Source organism: Mesoplodon mirus, assembly GCF_964341445.2.
Source record: "Mesoplodon mirus genome assembly, chromosome: 5".
In the NCBI taxonomy this organism is placed as follows: domain Eukaryota; kingdom Metazoa; phylum Chordata; class Mammalia; order Artiodactyla; family Ziphiidae; genus Mesoplodon; species Mesoplodon mirus.
This window is the reverse complement of record NC_138980.1, coordinates 42,111,239-42,137,131: the sequence shown is the minus strand read 5'-3', so window position 1 is coordinate 42,137,131 and position 25,893 is coordinate 42,111,239. Positions and strand designations below refer to the sequence as shown.

The 25,893-nt window shown below is 56.0% G+C and overlaps 1 protein-coding gene across 4 annotated transcripts in view; it reads left to right on the top strand.

Moving 5' to 3' along the window:
• The window catches only part of NFIX (nuclear factor I X), a 98,050-nt gene that overhangs the window by 827 nt on the left and 71,330 nt on the right, over positions 1–25,893 (top strand). The gene's annotated exons all lie outside the window — the stretch shown is intronic.

Here is a 25,893-nt window from a genome sequence, read left to right as displayed (position 1 = left end):
GGCGGGCTGCCAGCCCTGGCCGCGCCTCTTCGCCGACCCTGGACGCCGCAGCCGCGGCGACCCCCCCCCCAAAAAAAAAAAAACTTTCCTCGGCGCAAACTTTCCGGCCCCAGCCACCCCGGCTGCCGCGCGGTGGACCAGGCGGGTCTGGGGAATCCCATCCCGCTGCCCGGAGGCGGGAGGGGCTGGCGGGAGCCGCGGACACTGCCGACGGTGCTGGGGCCACGCCGCCGGGTCAGCCGCGGGCGCTGTGCCGACCTTGGCGCGCTGCGAAAGCGCGTCCCGCCTCCAGCGAAGTTCCCTGCACCGCGCACGGCAGGCGGCAAAGGGGGATGCCTGCCCTGCCACCCCACCCTCTCCGATGGTGGCTCCTGGCTCTGAGAGGGCACAGAAGCTGCCCAGAGCCCCACAGCAGCCCTGGTAACGCTGTCTGCTGGGCCACGCTATAGCTGGCATCCCAGACTCCGCAGAGGCGACACCTGGGGGCTTTCTAGCCCTGCCTGCCAGCAGGGCCTGCGTTTGTGGGGGGAGTCTCTAGGCCAGGCCTGGGTCCTAATTGTCCCCTCTGCCAGTCTGAGCCTTGCCAGCTGTGTGCCAAGTGTGCCCAGGCTGGGAGTGGGAGTCCATGTGAATATGGCTGCTATGTGGGTGTGGTATTGACGAGGGGCTAGAGGGTATGTCAGGGGTGTGTGTCAGCCCCCCCACGTAACAAACAGAATGCCCACACCACACTCTTGTATCCACAGATGCAAGTGTGTGTGTGTGAGTCAATCTCGGGGGTCTGCTTGTGGCCTTGTGGATCAGCCGTAGGCAGCCCTGTGTGTATGGACATGTGTGTGGCCCAGGGTGAGGGTCTTCCTGTATAGGATGTGAGTATGTGTTGGTGAGGTGCACATGCACATGTATGTATCACAGTGTACATGCAGGTGTGAGCAGGCACTCTGGCCACTATGGCAGTGTGGGGGACCCCCATATCTGTGCCTCTGACTGGCCGGCCACCCCATCTTGGGCCCCCGCATGACGACCATACCCACCTAGCTGGGTCTGAGCTGTGGCTGCCTTTGGTGCCACATTTGGCTGGCCAATGTGGCTGGTATTCAGGGCCTAATGGGACCAAGACCTCATGCTTGAGCGGCCCCTGGCCCACCAGCCGCCAGCTCGTCTCCCTGGCCTACCCTCCTCCTCAGCCTGGGTGAGAACTTGGCTCTTCAGATGTCACAGACCTTGGGAAAGAAAATGCCAGCTGATCCACTGGTGACAAGACTAGGGAGGGGCTGGGGCAGCCCCCAGACTCAGGGTGATGGCCAGGGCTTGGCTCTCTGACACCTTCGAAGGGAGCAAGGGCTCAGCTCTGTGTCACAGGCCTGAGTATGCCAGGGCGTCGGGGGAGAGAAGGGAGCATGGACTCGCTAGATTGAGCCCCTCAGCTCTGGGCAGGCGGCTGCTGTTGGCTGGTCAGCAGGGTCCAGCCTTCCCCTCCTGACGGCCACATTTCTGGGAGCTAGTCTGTTTTTATAAATCTTTCTGCTTCCATAGTTTGCTCTGCCAGTTTCTGTCTTTTCCTCTATCTCTGTCTCTCTCTGCCCCTTTTCCATCCATCTCTCTGTCCTATATCTTTGACTGTCCCTGTCTTTCCCTGTCTCTCTCTGATTCTGGTTCTGGCCCCATCTCTGCTTCCCCCCTCCCCCTGAGTCTCGGACTCTGTCTCTTCTCTGGCCTCTGTGTGTGTGTGTGTGTGTGTGTGTGTGGTGTGTGTGTGTGTCTCTGTCTTTCTCCTTTTTTTCAAACCAGAATTGGCTTCGATTTTAAAGTCAATAAATGATTGAGCAGGAACGAGCTTGGAGCAGCGGGGCCCTGGTGGGGAAAGGCACTGTGGGCGAGGGGGAAGGGCGGGTGTGGGGGGAAATCTCCTTCTGGAAAAAGCATCGAAATCCAGGGCGGCTGGGCGGGGTGCTTGCTGGAGCTGCTTGAGCCCACTGCAGCCATGGGCCTGAGTCCTCGGTGGAGGGGAAAGGGGTGTATGGATGGCCCCGCACCCCTAACAAACAGCGGCACACAGGATGTGGACACACACATACACCACCGCTGCCGCCAAGATGAGGACATGAACGACATGTTTATGCTGATGTCCAGACACAGCAAGTTCGGCCATGGACAGACGAACTTACGGACACAGGAAACGGTGGACCTGTGTTCTCTCCCCACCGGCACACACACACAAACCCCTTGAGATGGGATATGTATATCGACATAAACGCACGGAGACACAGCGATACCTTCCAGACACATTCAAATGCAGGCTGACTCAAGTGTGTGTTCACCCCACACTTACACAGACCCAAGGGCACATACCTTTACACAAGACAAAAGGCTGTTGGCTTACCTGGGTGTGTATACAGACACGCATGTTCGCCGACATTACCTGCCACACGGCCCCACGGGAGCAGCGGAATGTTCATGTACCTTTGTTTCCACGCAGCCACATACACACTCCTTCAGGGGAGGGGGATGGACTGGGGCCTCCCTGATACCCACCCCGGCTGTCTCCCTGGATCTCTGGTCTCTGGCCACCCCTCTGTCGCTGTGAAGCTGTTGCTCCCTGTCCCGGCACCAGCATGGGGCCTCCTTTTTATGGCGCGTTTTCTCTCTGGCTCTGGCCCTGCCTGCTTCATGTCCACTGCTGGGGTGGGAGGTGTGTGTGGCCACGAGCTGGGACAGAGTAGGCCATGCCTGGGGTTAGGTTGAGCTTGGACAGACTGAGCTCAGAGCCGAGGGCTCTGCTGAGTTAACACGGGGGCAAGAGGCTCCCCTCTCTCTGGGGGCTGGAGCCAGGGGTCCTGGCCCAGCCAAGAATGTCTTGTGTGGCCTCAAGGGCTCCCAGGTGGAGCTGTGGGAGCAGAGGTTGAGTGTTAGACTTTGCAAATAAGACAGCACAGGGTTTGAGCTCCAGCTCTGCATCTTAAATCCTGTGACCTGAAGCACAGGACTTTCTTGGTCTGTAACATGGGCAATAAAAAAATTAAAAAATAAAAACTAAAAAACAAAAGGGGCAATAATAGTACCTACGTCTCATGCTGTGATTAGGCTCAGTGTCATGCCTGGCACATAGCATGTGCTCAAGAAAAGGAATGACGTGTCATTTTGGTTATCATCATTAGGCCAGCCCCGGGCCCTCCCAGCTGAGGGTAGGCTGCTTCAGAGGGATGGAAGCCAGGGTCAAGCACCTCCCAACCATAGAAATCCAAATGGACTGTCTGGAGGAGGAAGCAAGAGAAGAGTTGGGAAGGAAAGAGGCCAGCTCATGGCCCAGCTGTTTTCCTTTAGGTGGGGTCCTGTAGGCCAAGTAGGGGACGGCAGGTGTTCAAGGCAGGGAGAGGTGATGGTGGGGGTAGGGGAGGGGGCAGGGAGAATGCCAAGGCCTGGGCTGCCCCGTGGGGACCAGATGCCATTCTTGGGGGCTCTGGCTGCCCTGGCCCTTTTCCTGACCTCGACCAGGCCCGCTTTGGGGCTGGGCTCTGAGGCCTTGTGCCAGAATGTGCAGGAGTGTCTGTGCACATGAGTGCCCACATGTGAGTGGGGCAAAGAGCCTAGAGATCTGGGTGGGTCCCAGTGGTGACCTTAGGGATGTCTGCATGGCTCCAGAATCATTTCTGCATTTGCATCAGGGCACTGTCACCTGGGACCACTGTGGGGACAGGATGCATGTGCGGGACCCTATGTGGGCACTTGGCAGGGTCAAGTGGGCGTTTCAGCTATGTGCAGAGGGTGGGCGTGCAGCTGTGGCTGACAGTGAAATTCCCCCCCGCACTGACCACCTGCTTCCACTTCCAACCCGCTGGGAGCCTGGCCTTTTTGGTCTGCTTGGTTTCTGTCCTCTGCTTTTGAAGTGCAAGTGTGGGGTCTCACACTTTCCTCCAGCCGGACCGACAGAGGATGAGGAGGCCCGGACAACCGTGCTTCCCTCCAATGCAGTGCTGAGGATGGGGCTCCGGTCCCTCCTAGGTGAGGTGGGGGAAAGGAGGGGGTGTCTGCCCTTTCCTACCCCCAAAACCCTGGATGTGGAGGCGAAGGGGCCAGGGGAGACATCCCTGAGCAGCTCCCCGGGTTCTCCCCGATTCGCAAGTGTGTTCGTCGGCATGGCAAGCCTTAGAGCCACCATTTTCCCAAGGACAGCAGTGTGGCTGTGCGTGTGTGTGGGTCCCTTTCCAAATGTCCCTGTGTCTCCGGACGGTATGTCACTGGATGCTGCCTGGTATCTCTGAGGGCCATCCCAAGCTTTGTCTCTGTGTATTCGGGTGACAGTGGGGTTGGTGGTGTGTGTCACCACGCGTGTCGGGATACCTGATGTGGTCTTTGTGTCACGGTGCCGCTGTGGTATGTCACTAAACAAATCATCGAATCCTCTGGGTGTCTGATCGTCGTGACAAGCGGTGTATCCGTGTGCCTTACCGTGCATGGCGGCCTGTTGTGTTGACATACCTGTGTCAATGCGTGCACCTACAGGTATCGCCCCCATGGCATTGTGCGTCCTGGGCTTGTCCCTGTGACCATCAATGTGTGTTTCACCACGTGGGCCCCTCTCCCTGGCCTCCCTCGGCCTCTTGGCATCTTGTGAAGTGCCCACCATGGCGGCCAAGCTAGTGTCTGGGAGCAGGCTGGCTTCTTCGAGGCTTCCCATGAGGTCGGGCGGCCATGGTGGCCCTGCTGTGGGCCCCACCCGTGCCCCTGGCCCGGCATGGACAGAAGCCCGTTGTGTGGCGAGGTGCGGGTGTGTGTTTGGGCCGCCCACAGGCCTCCCTCTGTCTGCCCGGCGCACATTGATCTTGGCTTCTGCCTGTGTCAGTCCTGGCCTGGCCAGCTGGGGTGTCCGGCTGTCTCTGTGGGCCAGAGCCCACCGCCCCCTACCATCCCCAGCGGCCAAGCCTGCCCCAGGTCCCACGCCTCCGTGCTGCCCGCTGTCCCTCCGAGGCTCTGAGAGCACGGATTTGGAAACTGAGGTCCCCTGCCTGTTCCCCCGCCCCCCTCTCCTTCCTCCCTCTCTCTCCTCCCCTCCCGCTCCCTCGCTCCCTCTCTCTCTCTCTCCTGCCAAACGCATCTTGGCTCTGTCTGAATATCTCTCCTCCTCGATTTTTGGCTCCAGCTCTGGGCGCGTTCACTAAAAGAAGGGCTAGCTCCCCCCTTCCCCGCCCCCCTTCCTTGCTGCCTCCCCCCCCTCTGGAGGAGCCCCTCTGAGGGCGGGAGTGGCCGCGTGCAGGGGCCTGGGCCCCCAAGCGGGCTTGGCCAAGGGGGCACAGGCCTGGTGGGCGAGGGGGCTGGGTGGACTGGGCCTGGCAGCCCGAGAGAGCGGTGGCCGGGGTGACCATGCTGCCCGGCTGGGCGGGCGGCCGGGTGGGGAGGGGTCGGGGGCACGGAGCTGGGGTGTCTGGCTTCTGGTGGGGCTGGCAGGCCTCTGTGAGGCGCAGCTGTGCCCAGAACGCCGAGCTGCGTTTGCCATCACTACCGATGTGGCTGCGCCAGCGGGGAGGGGGAGGCGGGTGGCGGGCACTGCGGCGCTCCATAGCCAATCGGAAGCCGGGGTTGCACTGGGGAGCTCTCCCCCCACTGGGCCCCACCCTGAGGGAAGCTGGGGTTGGTGGCCAGCAGTGGGTAGGGGGCAGTGCCACCACCGCCACCAAGGACTCTGCCCCCTTGGTTGAAAGCTCGGGGCCAGCCTTCCTGGCACAGATCGGGCAAGGGCGGGGGGGTGGTCTATCCCCACCTGAATCCGCAGGAGCCAAGCTGGAGTAAGGGGCAGATCAGAGGCGCACCCCACCCGCTTGGCCCCAGGAAGCGGCTTTCAGTCCGGGGCAGCCAGGAGCTGGGGGTGGGGGCCGACTCATCCAGGAGGGTCCGTCCAAATATCGGCTTCAGTAGAATCATCTCGGGGGTTTATTCCGGGTCCATCTCACACAAAGTCGCACACTCTCATTGGCACACACAGGCACAAAGAATCACGCTGTCACACAGGCACGGCACACCCTGGCACAGCGCACAGACAGGAGCACACAGACACAGGCGTTCCCACCCAGAGGCTAACCTTCGCACCCAGACACCTAGGGATGCCCGCCACACTGAGCACAGCGGCTCGTGCTACACACGCAGGGACACACATGTGGGTGCAGACCCTGGGGCACACGTGGTCACACGGTAACACACTGTGAGACACACAGCACAGACACAGGCACTGCCACCACCCAATACACAGGAGCTCACGGCCCCACAGACACGTGGTGAGAAGCACACGGCACACGCACACAGTGACATTGTCAGACACATGGTGATACACACACACTGGGCGATGTCTGGAAGCATTTGGTTGTCACACTTGGAGGGGGGTTTGCCACTGGCACCTAGTGGGTGGAAGCCGGGGATGCTGCCCAGTACCCCACAGTGCACAGCACGGCCCCAACCACACATAAAGATCCAGCCCCCAATGTCAACAGTTACACACACGGGCCCAGCTAACCCCTGACACCCACTGCGCGCACACACACACACACATACACACACGGACAAGAGTCCGGCTGACACAGTATCTCACAATGTCTTGCTTACTAGGACCCAGGTTTTGTCACAAATGCAGGGCCCCCCACCTCTCACACACACACACAAACCCAGGTGCAGATGATGTGGCAAGTACACAATCCCATGTTGCTCCAGCACACAGGGACGAGGGTCACTCCCACACACCCATTCACACCTAGGCCACACCTGGCCCTGCTTGGAAATGGCACCTGAGAGGCGAGACCTGCCCTCCTTGTACCTCCCCTCTACTTGCTGGCCCTGCTGGCTGTCTTTGAGCAGCAGATCCAACCACCCCAGCTTCTCCTGAGGGAACTGGGAGCTCTGAGTCCCTGTGCTGGTTTGTAGAGGCCTGGGGGATACTCCTGGGAGGCCACATGCCCACCCATGCCCAGGACACCCTGGCCTTCTGGGCCCAGCGGCTAGGGGCCCCCGTCTCACAGTCTTGCTTCTGGTAGACATCGAGACAGTCCAGGATGGAGGCGAGGCTGACCTCTGAGACTCTTGTCCTCCGTGTGGCTGTCTCATTAATCCTCTGGCCGTTGACTCCTCATTTCTGACTCTGGAGAAATACGACTGGTGGGATCATACAGGAAGAAAGCGTTTTGTAGGATGATAAGTGGATGAGTGTTTGTCCGAAACATCACAGCAATGTCTAAAGTGTGTTGTGTGCTCGCTGTGTCTCAGCCTGTGCTAAGTGCCTTCCTAGCTTGTCTCCCTGAATCCTTCCACATGAGGCGGGTGTGGCAAGGGTTAGCTGTGCCCATGTGTGTGTCTGACAGTATATTAGGGCAGGGTTTCTCCACTTTGGCACTGTTGGCATTTGGGACATTTGGACGTTATTAGGGGAATGGGGCCTCTGAGCCAACTTCCTGGGTTTGAATCCTGGCTCTGCTACTCACTAGCTGTGTGACCTGGGCAAGTCGCTCAACTTCTCTGGGCCTCAGTTTCCTCTCACAGGATTGTTGTAAGGATCAGAAAGGAGTTGGCTTATCCAGAGTCCTTTAAAACAGTGCTTGATGTGAAGTAAGGGATTGATTTTATAGATGAAAAACTGAGACTCAGAGAAGAAGCACCCTGGGACAAGGCCAAGGGCTAGAAAGTGGTGGAGCCTGAGCCTCTTCTCTGATCGCCACCATCCTAAATCCTACGGTTGGGACAAAAATGCAGCTTATTCTCTGGCCTTTACCAAATTTCGGAGTGGGCCTCTAGGCCTCCATACCCCCATTTGAAGTATGTCCCTGCTGTTGGCCCTTGAACCGTCCTTACTGCTCTGACCTTCAGATCTTTTTCTGTCCAGGGCTCAGAATGAGAGTGGATGGTTATCTCATCCCCTCTGCACACCCACTGGCCAGGCTTGCCCTCACCTTCCTGGCAGGGCCCAACACCCTCTCCCACACATTGCTGGGCACCTAGCCGAAGCCCTCGTGCTGGGGGTGCAGCCAGGGGCCTGTGCATTCCTTCTACAAATATTTGTTAAGCACCTCCTGGGTGCCAGGCCCTGTTCTAGGCCCTGGGGGCTCGGCAAGGAGCAAAATCAGTGGAGGTGCCAGCCCTGGTGGGAGGGTAGACCGTGAACCCGATAAACAAGGGAGGGTCCAGCACTTGAGACAGCGATAGGTGTTATGGGGAAAAGAGAACAGTAGGATCCTCGGAAGTGCTGGGCAGCTGTGGTTTTAGCAGAGGTGGTCTGGGAGGCCTCGTGGCTCGGTGTTGACTTTCAACTCTGTTGCTCTGCCACAGCTCAAGTGCGGCCTCCCAGGCCCTTTGCCCTCTCCAAGGGGGCGGTGCAGAGGTCAGGGGTACGTGACTTAGCATGGTTGCCCCCACGGTCTGCCCGGAATGCACAGCCTGTTGTTGCTGCAGTCTGAGGTCATCCATTATCCGTACTTGTGGATACACCGTATGCTGTCCACCTAAGACCCGGGGACAAGATGGCCGGCGCCTCTTCTCTACAGAAACTGGGCGTCAATGGGCACCGGGCACTCTCAACTGTGCCGCTCTAAGCTGGGGGGTGGGGCTGGGGCAGCTGGTGGCCCGGAGTGGCACTTCCACCTGGGCCCCTCAATTTAGCTCCCTTGGGGCGGGTCCAGTTTATTTTTACCCCAGCCTGTCACCCTGGCAGTGCCAGGCCGTGCCATCTTTGTAGGGTCTTGGGGACCTGCCCAGGGCTTGAGGGGACCTGGCTTTGTCTGCCGGACCCCCAATTCCCAACTAGGTCCTCATCTCCCTCCACCCCCAGAACTCCAGGTGTGAGGGCTCTGGGCTGGGTCTAGTGGGGTAGGCACTGCTGGCTGGCAACCATCGTGCCCAGCCTGGTGGCATTTGGTTTGGCACCCTGCCTGCCCCCCACCCCCACCCCATGCCTGGGCAGAGCCGAGCGGCTGCTGCTGCCAGTCTCCATCTTGAAGCTTGGGGTGGGGGTGGGGGAACGCTGGGCACCTCCCGGCCCCCTGCCCGCCCCGTGCCACCTGGGGCTTGTCCCCCATGCCTACTCCTTGGAAGGGCCCGGGCTGCTTTTCCTGCTGCCCCTTTGCATCCTGGAGCTCGGCGAGGATGCCCGCCTGGCTTCCATCTTCCCTGCTCGCTTCCTCCCTCTCTCGCCTGCTTGCCTGTAATGGCTCACCATTTTTGGCATCTCCTCCCCCTCCCCCTCCCATAGGCGCCAACCTCACTTCCAAACCCGCCATTGCTGGCTCTCTGGCCTCTGCTGCCTGGGGCTGGGACCCTGGAAGAGAGAGTTTGGGGGGCCGAGCATATGGGCATGAGGGGGGCTTTCTGGGTGCTTGTGTGAGTGTGTGTCTGGAGGGGGAAACATGCTTCGAGCCAGCTCGTGCAACCAGCCTCGAGGTTGGCAGAGCTGGGCTGCAGAAAGGGGGTGGCGGAGAAGTGCAGACTCTCCCATTTCTGACCGGCCCCGGGGCCTCGTGTCAGCCTCTGGGCCACTGGGAGACCAGGTGGGCATTTCAGTCCAAGCCGGGGGTCTGGACTGGGAAAAAAGCAAGGCTTCATTTGTAGGGTGCTCCAACCCTTCCTTCCCCAAGTCACCCCCGTCCCCAGGACTTCAGGTTTTCTGTTCCCCCCGTCCAGAGCCAGGGGTGGGGGAATCAAGCCCCACGTTGGGCACTTGTGCCCCCCAGAGGGACAAGGGACTTCGGAGGAACCGGTTTACTGCCCCCCCACCCCAGCTCGCTGCCCGCCTCTCTCGGCACTAAACAAAGTTTGCTAAGTAACTTCAAATGTTATTTGAGGACGGCCTGGCCTCAGCCCAAGGCGGCCCTGTGGAAACTTGTTTTTCGCTGCCGAGGCTGCAAGTATCAAAGACACACTTTCGGGGGGGGGGGTGGGGTTGGGGGGGTGCTTCGACGCTTCTCCCCTCTCTCTGGCAGGGGCTGGCCCTGAACGGACACATAGACACACAGAGGCCCGCACCGGCAGAGGGACACACACATCATGCTGTAGCTTGCGACACCAGACACATGACAGGCAAGGACCATAGCACTCACTGATAACACACGCAACGCACACATACTGACACACCCAGGGAGGGGAGGGAAGGGTTTGGAGTGTGCTGCCCCCAGCCCACAGGCCCTGGGGTTTTTCCAGCTGGTGAGGCTTTTCCACACTGGGAAAGTGCATGGCCACGAAGCCTGGAGTCCTGCATTCTCAGGTCTCGTGGGCATGAGTGGGTGCTCAGATGGGTCCTCTCCCCTTTCTCAGCCTCAGTTTCTCCAACTGTAGAAGGAGGCGCTGGGCCCAGAGGGTGTAAGAAGCAGAATCCCACGCTGATGAGAAGAGTGCCTGGGCTGGAATCATTGAGGGGAGGAGTGAGTCCCTAACAGCGGGGTCTGAGCATGAGGGCTGGGGTACAAGCAGTGCGCATAGGTGTCAGCTGGCATTTCTGCAAACCTGATGGGTGTCCACCCTGACTGAAGACCCCGACCTCAAGCAACTCTAGGTTTGCCAGTTCCCAGGGAAGTCTCTGTTTTTCTCCCCGCTCCCTTCATTTCTCTGCTGGCTTTTCTTGATCTTTCCCTAAATCCCTCCTTCTCTGGGTCTCCACCAGCCCTGCCCAGGCCTGGAGCTCAGGGAAATCGTGGGAAACAGGCTTGGGGTGTGTGTCCCTCACCGAAGCCAGACAGGCCTGGGGTCCTCCATGCCCTGAGATCCCTGATGAGGCTCCTGGAGTTCCCCAAACTCAGGCAAGAAGCTGGGGGGTGGGCATCTGAGCTGACACAATGTGGGAGGGGGAAGATCCATCCTAGGGTCCCTCTGAACCATCCGCTCCTGAGGTTTGTAACCAGATGGGATCCCGCTGGACAATAGAAAGCCCAAGACTGGACAGGACACCGGACTGACCTGCCCCCAGGCCCTGAGAGCCTCCCCATCTCACTGTCAGCCAGACCCTCACTGAGATAGGTTTATGGGGGTCCCCTGGTCCCAGCCCCACACACCGCTTCATCTCCACTCACAGTCGGTACCCGCAACACCCCGCCACCCGCAGTCTGTCGCGCAGTGACAGCCTGTCACAGGCACCGCCGCACACCGGCACAATCTGTCGTCCACGCACAGTCTCACACACAACCTGTCACACACACGCACACACACACAGCGGCACAGTCACACACACAGCCAGCCTCACGCGATCACACCAAGCGTCACAGCTTGTCACAGCCATAGACTCCTCACAATAAAAATAACAGCTACCAACTCCAGAGCAATTATGCCTGGGCAGTGGGTGGGTGGGTGCACGTGACCTCCTGTAACCCTCTCAGCATAAGGCAGGTATGAGTAACCTGTTTTACAGATGAGGAAACAGGCCAGAAGGTCAAGTGCCAAGGTCATGAGGCTAGAAGTGGGGTGGCAGGAATTACTCAGCCAGGCCCCCAGGGGCAAGCAACATTTAAACAGATCTCACTGCTTTTCCACCCACTCCTATCCAACTGAGACTCCCCCTTCTGGCCCCCCCATGGGAGTTCCCTTCCCATTCCCCAGATGGGAAAAACTGAGGTTCTAAGCAGCCCAGCCAAGAAACGGGAAGGGGCCTCCTGGCCCCTTGCGTAAGAGGGCTCAAACTGTCTGCCTTCACCTGAGGAAATGTGAGCCATGCCCTCCAGCCCAAATGTTACTTTGCTCCTTGTGGACCGCGGTGGCTGCAGCCTGCGGTTCTGCTGGATTCCGTGTGTAGTTGGCTGGGGCCAGGGTTCTGGAAGGCAGAGAAGTCCTGGGTCTTCAAAACCTCTGTCTCCATCCACAGTTGGGGGTGGGAGTGGCAAGTCCCTCGGCCCAAACCATGCCCCGGAGACTCGGGCTGCCCTGTACCCCTACTCCCCAGGGCCCTCCGCATTCCAGGGCGCTTCCTCCTCCTCTGCAGCTCGCTTTCCCCTTCTTTGTTCCACCACCCCCACCCCACCCCCGCCCCGCTCCCCGGGGCTTCCCCCATTAGCGCTGCCACGGCCAAAACCAACACCGCTCCAACGACATCCCGCTGAGACCCGCCGGGCGGCGGCGGGCCCTGCCCCCTGGCCCGCTCAGGGGCCAAATCCTGGCTCGGCGTGGCGGCGACGGCGGCCCCGGCGCACGTGGCTACCCTTGCGCATCGGCCCCGACGGGGCACCCGGGCGGGCGCACTCCCAGGTCCAACGCCCCAGCGGACACTCGGCCGGGCGCACGCACTGCACGTAAGCACGCTCCTGCACAGGGGCTGAGACCCCGGTCTCCAGCGTGCCCTAGCCAGGCGCCCCCGACCGGGATCCCAGGCACCGCCAGCTTATACGCATACACGGGCCTCACGCCCCAATGGGACTGCTGGGAGCACCCCCCCCATAAATAATACCCTTTCCCAACCTCGGGGTCGCGGCGCGCGCGCGCACACACACACACACACACACACAAGCGCGCGCGCGCTCTTGCTTGCATCCTCACCGAGGTTCTGAGCGCTGGTACTGCCCTGCGTCCCCACGGGGGTCCCGGGCTTAGGTGAGCCTGCAGGAACTGCTGATGCCCACGCACGTGGCTCCAGGCCCATGCGGGCACACACCTTCCCAGTCTGCACACGCGTGTATTTCACGTGAGCTGCACACCTGCCAGGCCGCCCAGGGCACCTGGCTGCAAAACCGCATTCAGGTTTTGGGGGTAGGGGACTGGGAATTGGAGGCCTAATTCCCATCGCCCCCATCTCTCTTACAACACCCCCCTCCGCAAATGTCCCTGGGGCGCAGGTGAGACGCCCCAGAACTGTTGCCCAGTGGCGCCCTTGCATGTGCTATATTTATATTGGAAATGTGTACCTTTATATATATTTCTTATATGTAAGAACCTCCCCCCATTCCCGCTCCACGTTTATACTTGGGTTTTACCATCCCTATTCGGCTTCTTCCCAAACCTGCAAAAAACCCCATTTCTCCAAGCAGGGACATGGGGCGAAGCGGGAGCAGCCTCACCCCTTCCCACTGTGGACGCCCCTCGTTCTTAAAGGCTAGGGACCCCCCTTCCCACGAAAGGCCGAGCTACATCACCGAATCCCCAAGCCCTCCCCGAAACACAATCGCGGGGGTGGGTGCTGGCGGCGAGACATTGCTTTTTGGTGTGTTTGCTGTTGCTGCTTAAATTAATCCTGAGTGACGGCCTGCAATTCCTCTCCACAAAGAGGCCATTTAATGCCCCCCCCCCTCGGGCGAAACTTCCATTTGCCCCCCTGAGTCCAGCTTGGCAGCTCAGGCCGCGCCCTACCAGGCCTCCTGGACTTTCCCTCAGGTGCGCCCGGGGCTTGGAGGCGGGTTCCCTGTGAGCACCGTGGACCTCAGGAGCGAGTGTGGGTGGGTTTTGGAGGGATGGGAGATGTCTTAAAATAGAAGCGCCTCGCTGAACGGAGGTGGGGGGAGGGCGTCCCAAGACTCCCTAGACGGCCCCACTGCCCAACCAAAGTGCTCCGGATGCCCCCGCCCGGCCGAAGAAAGATGAACTTCCGTGCCTCCTCCAGAGCGCCGCGAGGGGAGGATCCAGACCGTCCCCCACGTCGCCCTGAAGCCCCCCAGTCCGCGTGTGTTTGTGGAAATTCCGGCAGAGCCGTGCAGCCGGTGCCCGTGTGTTAGCCCCAGCGTATGGCCGTCGCCAGGCTCCCGCCGCCTGCGACTCCTTTCATTGTCACCTCCCGGGTATTCTTTTCGTGCGTGACATTTCCCCGACCCGCTGCAAGTGGCTCACGCTTGGCTTGGGGGGCAACATAGGTGGGTGGGGGTCGTGGGGAGGCCTCCCCTGGGCTCAGGCAAGGGGAGGGCTGGGTGTTTTCCACGCGCGGAACTTGGGTGCTGACTGTCGTTGTCACTTGCAACGCACACCACAGGGTAGAAGGGGACAGCATAGCCCTCCAAGGTGCGGACGGCCGGGACCCGAGGGCGTTCGAGGGCCAGTGCTCAAAGTCGGGCGTGCGCGTGCGCCGAGGCGAAAAGGCGGGAAGTGGTGCGTTGAAGCCCCGGATGTGGAAAACGCCTGTGGTACAAGGTTGTGTCGCTCGGCAGGCCGAACGGCTCCAGGCGTTGAGTGAGGAGTGAGGACCACTGCCCCCGCGGGCAGGTGAGGGGAAACCGGGAACGGGTGTGAAGGAGCAGCGGCGACAGGCGAGGCCTTGGGCCGTTTGCGTCGCAGCCAGAAGCACCAGAATGATGCCAACTAGACCCCGAGGGGGTCCGTGGCGGCCTTTCGGACCCCGCACTGCGCAGGCGCGGCTCCCTCTAGCCCCGGCGCGGCCCAACCCCTCCCCGCGACCCCGCAAAAAAGGAACCCGGTGCGGGCTTCGAGGGCCGGCCTGGTTCGCGTTCTGGGACATTCGCCATTTGCAGCACCAGAGGCCTGCGCCAGAAGGGGCTCAAATGGCGGCGTTTTGGCCTCGAGGCGAGTTCGGTCCCTTCATCCGGCGCGCGGCGTGGGGTTCCGGGCCGCCGTTTCCTCAGTGTCCTTCTTGTGCCATCTTGATACCCGACAGGGGAGAACGAGAGGGCTTTGGGAAGAATGCGATGTTAATGATTCCTGTTCTTTGGCCGCTCGAGGGACTTTTTGAGCTTAACGGCCCCAGAATCTTGAGGGCAACTTTGGAGCGTCCTTACGGAGAGAATCCGTCGTACGCGTCTCAGCCTCCAGACCCCTAGCCTCGGAAGAGCCTCCCCATTTCTCCCCAAGTCGCCTCTTTTTTGTGTGTGTGAATAAGGGCGGGGAAATTTACCAGGGGAGCATTTTGTTTGTTTCAAGGGTTGGCTGGGTTTGGGGGCGTTTGGCCTCCAGCGAGCACAGGGAAGAAATGTGACTAAGTGTTAGAAAATGCGCTTTCCCTTTCCCTCTTTTCCACCCTCAGGCCGCGGGAGTTGCGCAGCTTCTAAGAACCTTTATAAAAAATTTCCCCCTCAGATATCCTCTGATCGACACCGCCTTCCCTCGGCGCTGACTTCTTGAATCTGGGGCGCTAAGGCCTCTCCACCCATTGCTACCAGCCATTTTGCAGCACTTCTGGGCAGGCCGGGGGAGAGGATGGAAAAGAGGAAAAAGAACGTGTGCGCCGAGTGGATCCGACTTACCTGTTGGAGGGGGAAGCTAGTGTCTGGAAGGCGTCCCCCCCAGTCTACCCCCGGAGCTCGAGCAGCCCCCGGGCGTTCAGAGAAAGCACTCAGGGGCCTCCCGATCTGCCCCTCGGAAGCCAGTCATAAACCCGACTTCTCATCACCCGAATTACTTAAGGGTGCTTTGATGGTGTTAGGTCCTTTTCCTTTTCCACGTGCGGATGACTCAGCCCGCTTCAGCTGCGACTGGGGAGGTGACCCGGGGCAGCGGTTGACAGGGCGCTCGGCACCCTCGATGAGATGGGAGGCGCCCCATCCCAGTCGCATCCACTCCCCTCAGGCTCCCCAGACCACACTTAGCTCCCCTTTCCCCCCTTTATTTTTCGGGTCATCTTTTCCCTCTTCTTTAAAAAAATTATTTTAAAAATTGTAAGGAGTTTTTGTACTTTTTTTTTTCTTAACGTGAGACAGAGGCTGGATAATGGAAACAGGCATTTAAAAAAAAAAGAAAGGAAAAAATACATGTCGGCTGTCCGTGGAGCTCCAGCCTCGCCTGCTTGGCGACTGAGCTTTTGGTCGCCGGTTCCCTGGTAGAACCGGCATGGGGCACCTGGGATCTCTGCCCGTGAAAAGGCGCTATAGAAATACGAGGAATTATTATGATTTTAATAAAATTGTGTCTCATTTAGGAGCGCGCTTCTGCACTGCCTCTGTCGTCGGAGCCCGGGTTTGCCACCGCAAAGTCTGTAATCAGAGAAAAATACCAGCTTTGTTGAGGGTTAGAATATATCATTGGCTAATGTGTGTGGGTTTTTTTTTAATAATGCTAAGCATTGGAATAATTAAAGAGTGAGAAATAATTCGTCTCTCCTCTCCCCTCGGTATTGTCTTATTTAAGGGTGGAAAGCGCACTTTTAGGCAAAGCTGGTTAGTTTTAATGCGGGCTTTATTTCTCAATCGCCTTCCCTCCGCTCCGGTTTGATTCGCAAATCCCCAAACTGGCACAAGCCGGGAAACTTGCCGCGGCGGCCGTTCTTCTCCCGGAGTTGGAGGCTCGCTTTCCTTTTTTCCCCCCTCTTTCAGAGACAACCCTCTCCTCTTCCCTCCCCTGCCTCTGGGCCCTGACCCACTGCCTGGTTTTCGCTAGAGCGATTTAAAAAAGAAAGAAAGGAAGAAAGGAGCCGTGCTCTGGTACCCCCGTGCCAGCCGAGGGCGCGTTTCCCTGGCGGCCGGCTGGTGGGAGAGTCAAACCCGGTGGCTGGCGGGTGTGGGGTCTCAGAGGCACAGTCTCGCCGCCTACCCTGCACCCCACCCCCGCAAAAAAGGATCAAGTAATCCAGTATTTCTAAAGATCGAAGCCTCAGAGAGCTCAGATCCCTTGTCATATTTTAAATTAAGCTGAACAGTTCTTTCTTCCCAGCTTCATATGCAATAGGAAGAGAAAATTCGGTCCTCGAGAGCCTGCCTTGGCAGCCCCGTGCCCTTGGTAGGGAAGAGAGCTGTCTACTTGGGCTGGGGCTGGCATCCAGCCCCAGGATGGTGCCACTACCCACAGGGCCTAGATTTGGGGCAGGAGAACAGGGTCCAGGGCCAGTGGTGGGCACAGCCTAGGGAGATGTAGGAATAGAAGAAGAAACATTTCATCAGGGCTGCAGAGGTTTGCTTCAGGCTGGTGGGAGGCTGACCCACTGTCCTGGTCATTCCCCCAGGTGTAGGGTGGACGGGCTTGAAAGGAAAAGAGGCTTTGGTGGTGCTTGGGGAAGACGCAGCTCCCGTGAGAAAAGCAAGGGGAAAGAGGGCAAGAAATTGGGGGTAGGGGCTTGTGCCCCAGGCACCAGTGGCTGTGCAGTGGCTTCGCATTGCAAAAGGAGTTATTTATTTGCTTCAGGTGTTTTTAATTAAATGGGTTCCTGTTTTATTTACCTTGTTATTCGGTGCTTAGACTTTTCAGCGATCCCTTGCATTCTTTTTTTTTTTTTTTTTACATAAGCAGAAACTTTTTTTTCCCCTTGGAAAGATATTGTGGGAGGTATTTTGCCTTCAGTGCTTTCTCTTTCCTGCTTTTTTTAAAATTTAATTTTAAAATTTTAAAGTAAATTTAGTGCGAGTGAAAGTGAGGGGGGAGCCAGCTGGGGCTGGAGCCAGGGAAAGAGGGAGGCAGATGCAGCAGACTTGGGCCTCCCTTCCCTTCCCGTGGCAGCTCCACCCCAGGACCCCCTCACTCTCTAGGCCCCCTTCTGCCACTGCTACTCCCTTCCTCTCCCTGCAAGGCTCTTTTGGACAGGGACGAAGGGAGCCTGTCCTGATGCGTGCTCATTCACCCTTCAGGAACCCCTGCCTCTGCAGAGCCACTTTTCCCTCACGACCCCCTAATATCAGGGCCCCCCAGTCCCTGCCTGCTTACTCCCGTCAGTCAGCTTTCAGCTCTGTGGGCCCAGTTTGTCTCCCACACTTGCCCTGCTTGTCCACTAACCCCGCTGCATAGTTGGTTGCCCTGTTGATGGGATCAGAGTTGGGCAAGCACAGAGAGAAACGGACAGACAGACAGAGGCGCAGAAACCCGTCTGCAGCAGTGAGGATTCAAGGGGCTTCTTTTCACTATGAATTTTTGTGGTCACATGAGTAGTGCACTTGGCTCTGTAACGTGCGTGTATACATAGGTGCTCAAATTTGAGGCTGCTGTTGTGGGCAGGAGCTATTTCTAAGGCATATGAATTATGAGAACTCTAGTTGAAAAACTCAAGGCCCCTTGAGCGGTGCTGAAAATGTTCTATTTCTTAATCTGGGTGGAGGTACACAGGTGTGTTCACTTTGTGAAAATGTATCGAGTGGAAGACAGAACTGTGTGCTTTCTTCCTATGCGCCACACTTCAGTTAAAAAGTTTATTTTTTAAAAAGGAAGGCACAGCCTCAAAAGTAAAGGCCGAGGGTTACAAAATAATAATAATGATTATTATTATTTAAATAAGAAAGTTCTCCAGCCTGCTTTGCTCAGGCCTCTCCACTAAGGAATGGTGGGAGGGCTTGTAAAAATTAGTGGGCTGATAAAAAACCTCTCAGGCCTGTGGCCCATGAGGCTTCCTTCCTCCACATGTGCGGAGTGCCTGGAAACCACCTGCAGACTTAGGTTTAGCTGTAGGATTTTAACATCTCAGGACCAAAGGATAGAAATTGGTAAGGAAGAAGTTACATGCCAATTACATTTTGCTGTCAACATCTGGAAAGCAAAATTGCAGCTGTTCTCCCCCTCCCCATTACCACCTCTTCTTTTTTTCTGCACACTTAAATTTTTTGTACTCGTGCCATTCATACTTTGGTTTTCTGCACTGTTAAAACATTTTCACGGCTCTGACGAAATCAAATTGTTGGGTTTGGGCTTTAAAAAAAATGTGTATGTGTATGTATGTATCTTACAGTCTGACAGTATAATTTTTTGGAGCGATTTATTTGAACAGGCCCGCAATCAGTTGATAATCCCCTTCCTTTTCTTTTCCCTTCTTGGCCTTTCCAGCACCATTCAGGCCAGAAGCTTGAGGGAGAACGCTTGGCCGCTCTTGCCCCTGCTCCTTTGGGCAGGTACTGACAGCTTCGCTCTCCACGGCCCTTCTGCGGTGTTTTTGTTTTCCCTTCGCCCCCCAAAAATATTTGAACCAAAAAGCCTCTTTTTTTTTTTCCTCCACCCACAGCAAACTGAAAGGGCTAGTGAACCGTGATTCAACAGAGCGAGGGCGCCTCTTTTCTTCCTTAGCATTAATTAACTCAAGTTCGTTAGGACGTTGGGTCTGTCGCCCACAGTTTTCTCTTGTGTGTGCTGAATCGGGTCATAGAGGGAGACTTCCCATGCAAACAGTTTGTGTTGGAGCTGGAGGACACAGAGGGGGAGAGAGGGTAAGAAAGAAAGGGAGCCAGTGAGGGACGGATTGTGGCCGAGGGGTGGGCATGGTCCTAAGCTCTGGGCACCCTGGTGCCAGCCTCTGAAGGGGCTAGACACCAGGGGAATAAGGATTCTCGGGTTTCCTTGGCAATGATCCTGATAATAAAATAGTTGGGGAGAACAATACATTTTGAGGGATTGAAAAATGTCTTCCTTCCAACTCCCAAAACTGTACATTTGGGGGAAGCCGCTTGCTTGGACAGGGCCCATCCAGCTCCCCTGAGCCCTTGAGCAGTGAAAACCTCGGGCTCTTCCCATCCTGGCCACCCGCTCTCTGCCCCAGGCTCTGGGCACTGCCTGTTGCCACAGCAACTGCAAGAAAGAGGTTCTCTCTGGGTCTAGGGGAGTGCAGACCGGGCAGAGGGCACCCGGAGCTCAGAGAAACTCTCCTCTTGCCCTGGCCCTTCTCTTCTGTGGCAGGGGGACTAGACCTGGCAAAGCAAGGGGGTGTCAAAACATCCTGACGGAACTCTTGGAGCTCATGAAGAGGACTTGGGAAGGCCACAGGAATTGTCTCCAAAGTGCAGGGCGAGTGGTGGGGAGAGGGGAGAGGACCATTTCCCTGGAGGATCCCCAAGCATTTTCTGGGGTCAGTAGTTGGCAGCCGGGGCCTCGGGCGAGTTTTCAACATTTTGTTGTTTGCTCTGACCTCCTCTCTTGCCCTCCAGATATTTTCTCAACGCACTGGGCACAGACCTCATCTTCACCTGCTAGTCTCCCCTTACCATGCGTTTTGTCAGTTTTTCTTTGGAGGAAGTTGTGAAGTTGGCTTGTGGGGTTCTTCCTTCTTCCAGGCCCTTGACCACCATGGAGTGACACTTTCCAGACGACTTGGTGGGTGAGGCTCAGGCTTCGCACTGCCCTTGCCCCTTGAAGCCCTTGGCTGTCATCTGTCCTGTGCGTTGGTTCATTCTGATCTTCGGAGGGTCCCATCCTCACATAGCTCCCTGAATGGACGACTGGGCTCTGACCTTCCCGGCTGGCTTTTACTTCTATTTGGTGACACAAGAAAGTTTCAAGCAAAATAGTGAATTAAAGACTAGGGTTTTGTTTCCCATACTCTGTAGAGGATGAAAGTAAACAATTTCCAGTTGCACTAGAGAGAATGGATCGTCTTCCCCAATACCTCTATTCCTGCGCGATTTTATTCAGTGCCAGGAGGGAGAGGGGAGATGTGCCTGGAGCAGGGTAGTGTTTGGAGCCAGAATGAGGCTGCCTGTTGGCCCGATCCCAGGCCACCGCTCCCGGTTTGTAGTCAGGAGGAGAAAAGGAAGGGAAGGGGGTGGGTGTTGGTTTATAGGAGTGTGCAGCCTGGTTCTGAGGCAGGCCTCATCCTAGACCCAGCAAGGGGTGCAGGGCAAATCCATTCAGCAAGCTGAGGATGCTAGAAAACCCCCGTCCGGTCCGCCATTCCTGGGCAGAGTAAAACAGGCCCAAGTCAGCCAAAAACCCGCTTTGTCCAAATTCTCCGAGCCTCCTCGCAATGTGCATATTCTGGTTTCCATGCTTGGCGGTTCCAGACTCTTGGATGATTTTACTCTGGCTGCAGAGCCCCTTCCTGCCTGCCCCCCCAGAGAGGGGAGGCCCCACCTACCTCTCAGATAAGCAGCCGGCCCCTTCCTTTTGCTGCCTACGGTTCTCTTTCCATTTCTGTCCGGGAGTCGGGCCACTGCTTCCTTGTATCCCTTCTTCTGTGGGACAAGATGGAAGATCTCAGGGATACGAAGTTGGCTTCTTTTCGGTTCAGGCCAACGCTGAATTATAAAATCCCAGGAATTGGACAGGCTAATCAGGGCTCTATTTGTGGCCTTTTAAAATTTCCTGCATCTTTTTTCACCCAGGCTGCAGATATGCAGTAGTAAAATGGATCCTGACATATCTGGTAATTCCTGTGTAGGTTTTGTCAGTTATTTGCACTGTGTATAGTTATCCAAAATTAACACGGACATATATAAAACTAGCATGTGTCCAGGGTCTGAAAGAATAAATCTGAGCCTTAAAGCAAGCAGGATGTGGACAAATAGGATTTTTTTTTTTAAAGATAAAGTGACCTCCAAATAGTGGCCCTGTTTTTAAAGATATAACTTCTTGTGCTTCTAGATGTTTCACTATCGGCAGGTATAGGCCAGTTGCAAAACCTGTCTCAGGCTGGGAAAATTATTCTGTTTCCTTGAAGATTTTTGAATACTGTGTATATGAGTGAGATTCTGTACACATTTCCCTGTTTTCCCTTAAATAATCCAGAAGGCCTCATTTCTTTTGTGGATTTTTGGAAAATGACACATTTAACTTTCTCAAGCTAGAAGCAGTCACTTTAGCTAGTTTTTCTTTTCTTTTCTTTCCCTTCTGCTTCTCCTTCTCATTCTTCTTCTTTTTCCCCCTGTCCTAGAGTCCTTATCTTTTCTCCTTGCTCATTTTTCCTTTTCAGCTGCGTCTTCTTTCCCTCCATCTCTGTCCTTCTCTCTCTTTGCAGTTTTGGGCCCAGCTTGTCTTTCTCTCTCAGGATTGGGCTTCTTTCTCTCTTTCTCCCTTCCCCTATCCCTCTTCTTCCTACGGCCTGCTCATTCTTTTTCTTTTGGAGGCACATTTTTCCTAGTGATGGCTGAAACCAGCATGGGCATTTCAGAAATGTTTCAGTGAAAACTGTTGTTGTTTTAAAAAAAATCAAATTCTATATACGTGACAGTAATGAGAGAGGCCTTTCTCTCACAAAGGCAGAAAAATTCCTCTCCACAAACTACAAGCCCATGTGAATTTTAAAAGTCTAATCTCTGGCTTCTGGGATTTTTCTGTTAAATGAGGGAAAATACCTTTCCCCTCAAATTTCCCTGCTTTTCCTTAATTTTTCCTCTTTGTTGTCTTTAATTTTCTTTTTTGCTCGCTACTGTCACCAGCATCACTGGCTTCCTTACCCCTGTTTTTTCTCTCCTTCCCTTTCTCCCCTCCCCTCTCCTTCTCCTCCAAGGCTTGCCTGTCCCCTTGCTCCCTCCATCCCCTGAGCCCTTACATTTTCAGGTGGCTCAGCCCTGGAGAAGCCTTGAATCCTCAGAGGTTTTTTTTCTTTTTTTTTGCCTTGGCTCTGATCGGGGTGCAGGGTGCAGGGTATCTGAGCTCCCAGCCAAGACCGAGACTGGGACAGGTAATCTTCCAACAGGAGCCTCTACTCTCTTAACAAAAGGGGGACAGTCCCCTTTTGTCTGGGGTTTCTGAGGGGCGTGTCCAGGACCGAAAGCCGCCATCAGTGGCATTCAGGAGGAGGGGGCTGTAGGGGTCGGGTTCGCCAAGTGTTTCTATTGGAACCTGAGCGATTCTTCTCTGTGTGCCCCACAGGAGGGAGAGAGACCCAGTCATTAGAAATACCCTGGCTGCTCACCCAGGAAGGCCTCCCCCCTGAGAGCCAGATGCCTCTGTGGGAGCAGGGTGAGGGGAGAGTGCTGCCTGGGAATCCTCTCAGCCCACCTTCAAGGTTACAGGCCACTGGCAGGTGAAGGACAATTGATGATTGTTCTCCTTCCCTGTTCCTCCCCTGGGAAGTGCCTGTTGCTCTTCCTGTTAAGGGAGAATTGAGGGGGTGCAGTGGGTCCCTGCGGCTCCATTGAGACACTCCATTAGTCCTCCTGGGCTACTTTTATGTGCAGTCTCTCCACCACTGCATCGACCTTTGACCTCTCCCTTCATCCAGGAGTGAATCATGGATCTTGTCCTGTTTCCCTAACTTACAAGTGGATCCTTCCATCCACCATCTCCCTTGCCACCTACCCAGTTGCACCACCGGATTCGGAATCGACCCATGTTTAGCACCCGGCATGGTGGTCTGTGAGATGGAGCATGTTAGAATTCTCTAGGAGGCTCACATTGGCCGTTTTCTGTTTGGTGTCTAATATTTAGTATGAATCAAAATACCAGAAAAACACACACCCCCATGCCAAATATAAATTCACTTGTAGTTTCTACCATCTCATCTTTATTATTTTTTGTTTGTTTGTATCGTCTCATCTTTAGAAAGTAGCATTGCTTCTCTCAAGGTGGAGAGAGACAGGGTTTGGTACCTTATGTTACTCAGCTAATATCCTTGACTAATTGGACCCAAGCTGGTTATTAACGTGATGTTAATTATTGAACACCACCCTAAGAGGCCTGTCTTGCAGTGACACCTGCCTCTTGCTCTCTCGCCTCTAACTGTTTCTCTCGGCCAGTCAGGCCAGTCAGGGCCTGGACTGGGGTCCCAGGTGCTGGGCGGCACTGTTCCTGTTGTCTGGGTCCAGCGCCAGCCCAGGGCCACATGTTTTGTTTGGGCACACCCCAGGCCCTCTTCCTCGAACCTTTCCGCTGAGCGTAAAGGCCACCGAGCACAGGGTTTCCGATGGGGAAGAAAGGGGCAAGAGTGAGTGAGCAGTGACCTTTCTGTTGCCAGCTGAGGGCTGAGCCTCGCCTGGGGAGAGGGCAGCTGTAGGGACTGGGTTCTGAGTAGGATCAGTCTGTCCCTGTGTGTGTTCATGTCCTCCTCTGCTCTTTCATTTCTTTAGTAACTGTCTCCTCCTTACTGCTAAAGCCTAAAGCATGGCTGCTCAAGAGCCCCTACCAGAGAGGACCCAGTGGAGGCTTCCACACTCCTGGCTTCTCTCCCCCATGTTCACCTTCCTGTCTGGGTGGAAGGTCCAGAGCAGGGGTTCCCCTGGGGAGCTCTTCCTGGTGACTCGGTTTCCCCAAGGTTGTCTCACGTTTCCTGATAGAGCTCTTTTTTTGCTTTCTTGTTTCCTTTATTAGCTCTCTCCCTTTCCTTTAGGGTTCTTATTTCATGCTGTTGCACTTCCTCCACATGGTTTGGGCCCTTTAGTCTGAATTGAACGGGGCACAGGTAGGTGAGTGTTCCCTCTCCTCCAACCAAGAAACACTAAACACAGATCAAGTGGAGAGGGCAGAGCTGGAGAAAGCAAAGAAGTAAGAGTTCAGGAGGTGGTGGTGGTGGTGGTTGTGGTCGTGCATAGGCAGGCCTCTGTGTTTGGAAGTCGTGTCCATCTTCGTGCCTTTGTCACTTCCTCCTGAGGTTGGCTGTTGTGTTTGTGGCTGCGTGTAGTGCTTGTCAGTGGAGTGCTGTGACAGGAGGCTATTTTAATAAACTGTTGCAGTTTCTCGAGCGGAGCTGCGTTGCGTTGGCATCCCTCTTCACTGCTAATGGAGCGTGCGTGGCTGGGTGTGGGCCGCCGAGGGAGGCACTGAGCTCGCTGGGGGCTGGGGAGAGGGAGGCTGTGAGGTGCTGGGGGGCCTGCCTCCCTCGTCTGGGAGTGCTCCTGTGAGCAGCAGCCAGACTGGGGGAAAGGGTGGCTACACCCTGGGCGCCAGGTCCCTGCCCTGGAAGTGCTGCTGGCATCGACACTTTCCGAGCTCTCTTTCTTCTTCTCTTTCTATTCATAGCACGGCAGGCAGCCTTGTGTGTATGGCCAGGGAGGAAAACTTCCACTCGCCCCTGTGCGTCCCATAAACAAAAAAAGAAATAGAACCAGAAAAAGAGTGTGCGGGCCTTAGAGAAAGAGACTGAAACCAAAACACAGAGAAGAAGGCGCAGCTGCTTTCCCCAAGGCCTTCTGGGGCTCCCTCCCGCCCGACAGCCCGCCCGGAGTCAGGCCTTTATTTATTTATTTTTCTGGCTTAAAAAAAAAATTCTGCGTCTTCCTCAGCCCTAGTCCCCCTCACCCCCTTAAGATTTGCTGGGTGGCCGCTGCCAAATGGACCCGAGTGGGAGCCTGGAATGAAAAATTCATAACTGCTGGACTTTGCTTGTTCATTAGACGTGAACTTGTCGATTGGGCAAATTGTTTTTGGTCTCCAACTGCCGGGGGCTCTCCCCACCCTCTCGGCTTGCCCGGTTCCCTCCTCCCCTTGGACGCAGCCATTGGCTGCTCGAGGATGTCTCATTGCCAAATAGGTGGATCCTTCTCTCTCTCCCTCCCCCCTTCCTCCCCCCCTTTTTTACTGGCTTTGGCACAAGCAAATGGATGGGGATTGAGCATGAAAGGGGAGAGAGAGAGGGAGTTTGAGAGAGAGAAAAGAAGCAAAAAAAAAAAAATCCAAAACCCAACCAGCGCACATACATACACACACAAACACACACACAACACACACACACAGCCCCATCCCATCCACGTCCTCTCTCTCTCTCTCCCTCTCTCTCTCTCTCTCTCTCTCTCCTTCCCTCCCTCCCTCCCTTGCTCCCTCCCTCTTTTGCACGCTTCTGCCAGCGACGATCTGCAGCCGGTCCGAACTCGTCCTCTTCCCCGGGAATCTGCGAGCTCCCCCTTTGCCTGCGATCAGGCTCAGAGGCGGAGGGAGGCAGCTCGAAGTTTATACCCCTGTGCCGCTGCCAAAGCCGAAAGCCTTTTTCTTCAGCTGCCGCTTTTCCCCCTCCTGGTTTTTGTTTTTGTTTTTGTTTTGCACAGGGGTGGGGTAGGGCGTGTTGTGTGTTGGGGGGGCGGGTGGGAGGTAGGTTTTGACTTTTAAATTTTGCATATTTTTCTTTTATTTATTTATTTATTTATTTATTTTAAACTGGAAGATGATGCACAGGGGGTGAAACTGAAAAAAAATTTTTTGTTGGCTTTTGTTTACCTGGCGTGTGTGGTAACCAACTCGCTCCCTCTCTCTGCTTGCAATCCCTGACCTTTCTTTCTTTTTGCTCCTTTAAAAAAAATATTAATTTCCCCCTTCTGTGCAGTGGAGCATGGGTGGGGGGGAGGAGGGGGAAGGGTTTGAGAATCCACCCAAGCCCGGCCCCTATTCCCCAGAACACCAATAATAACCCCCTTTAAAACATTTACCTTCCTCCCCTGCTCCTCCCCCTCCCCCCTC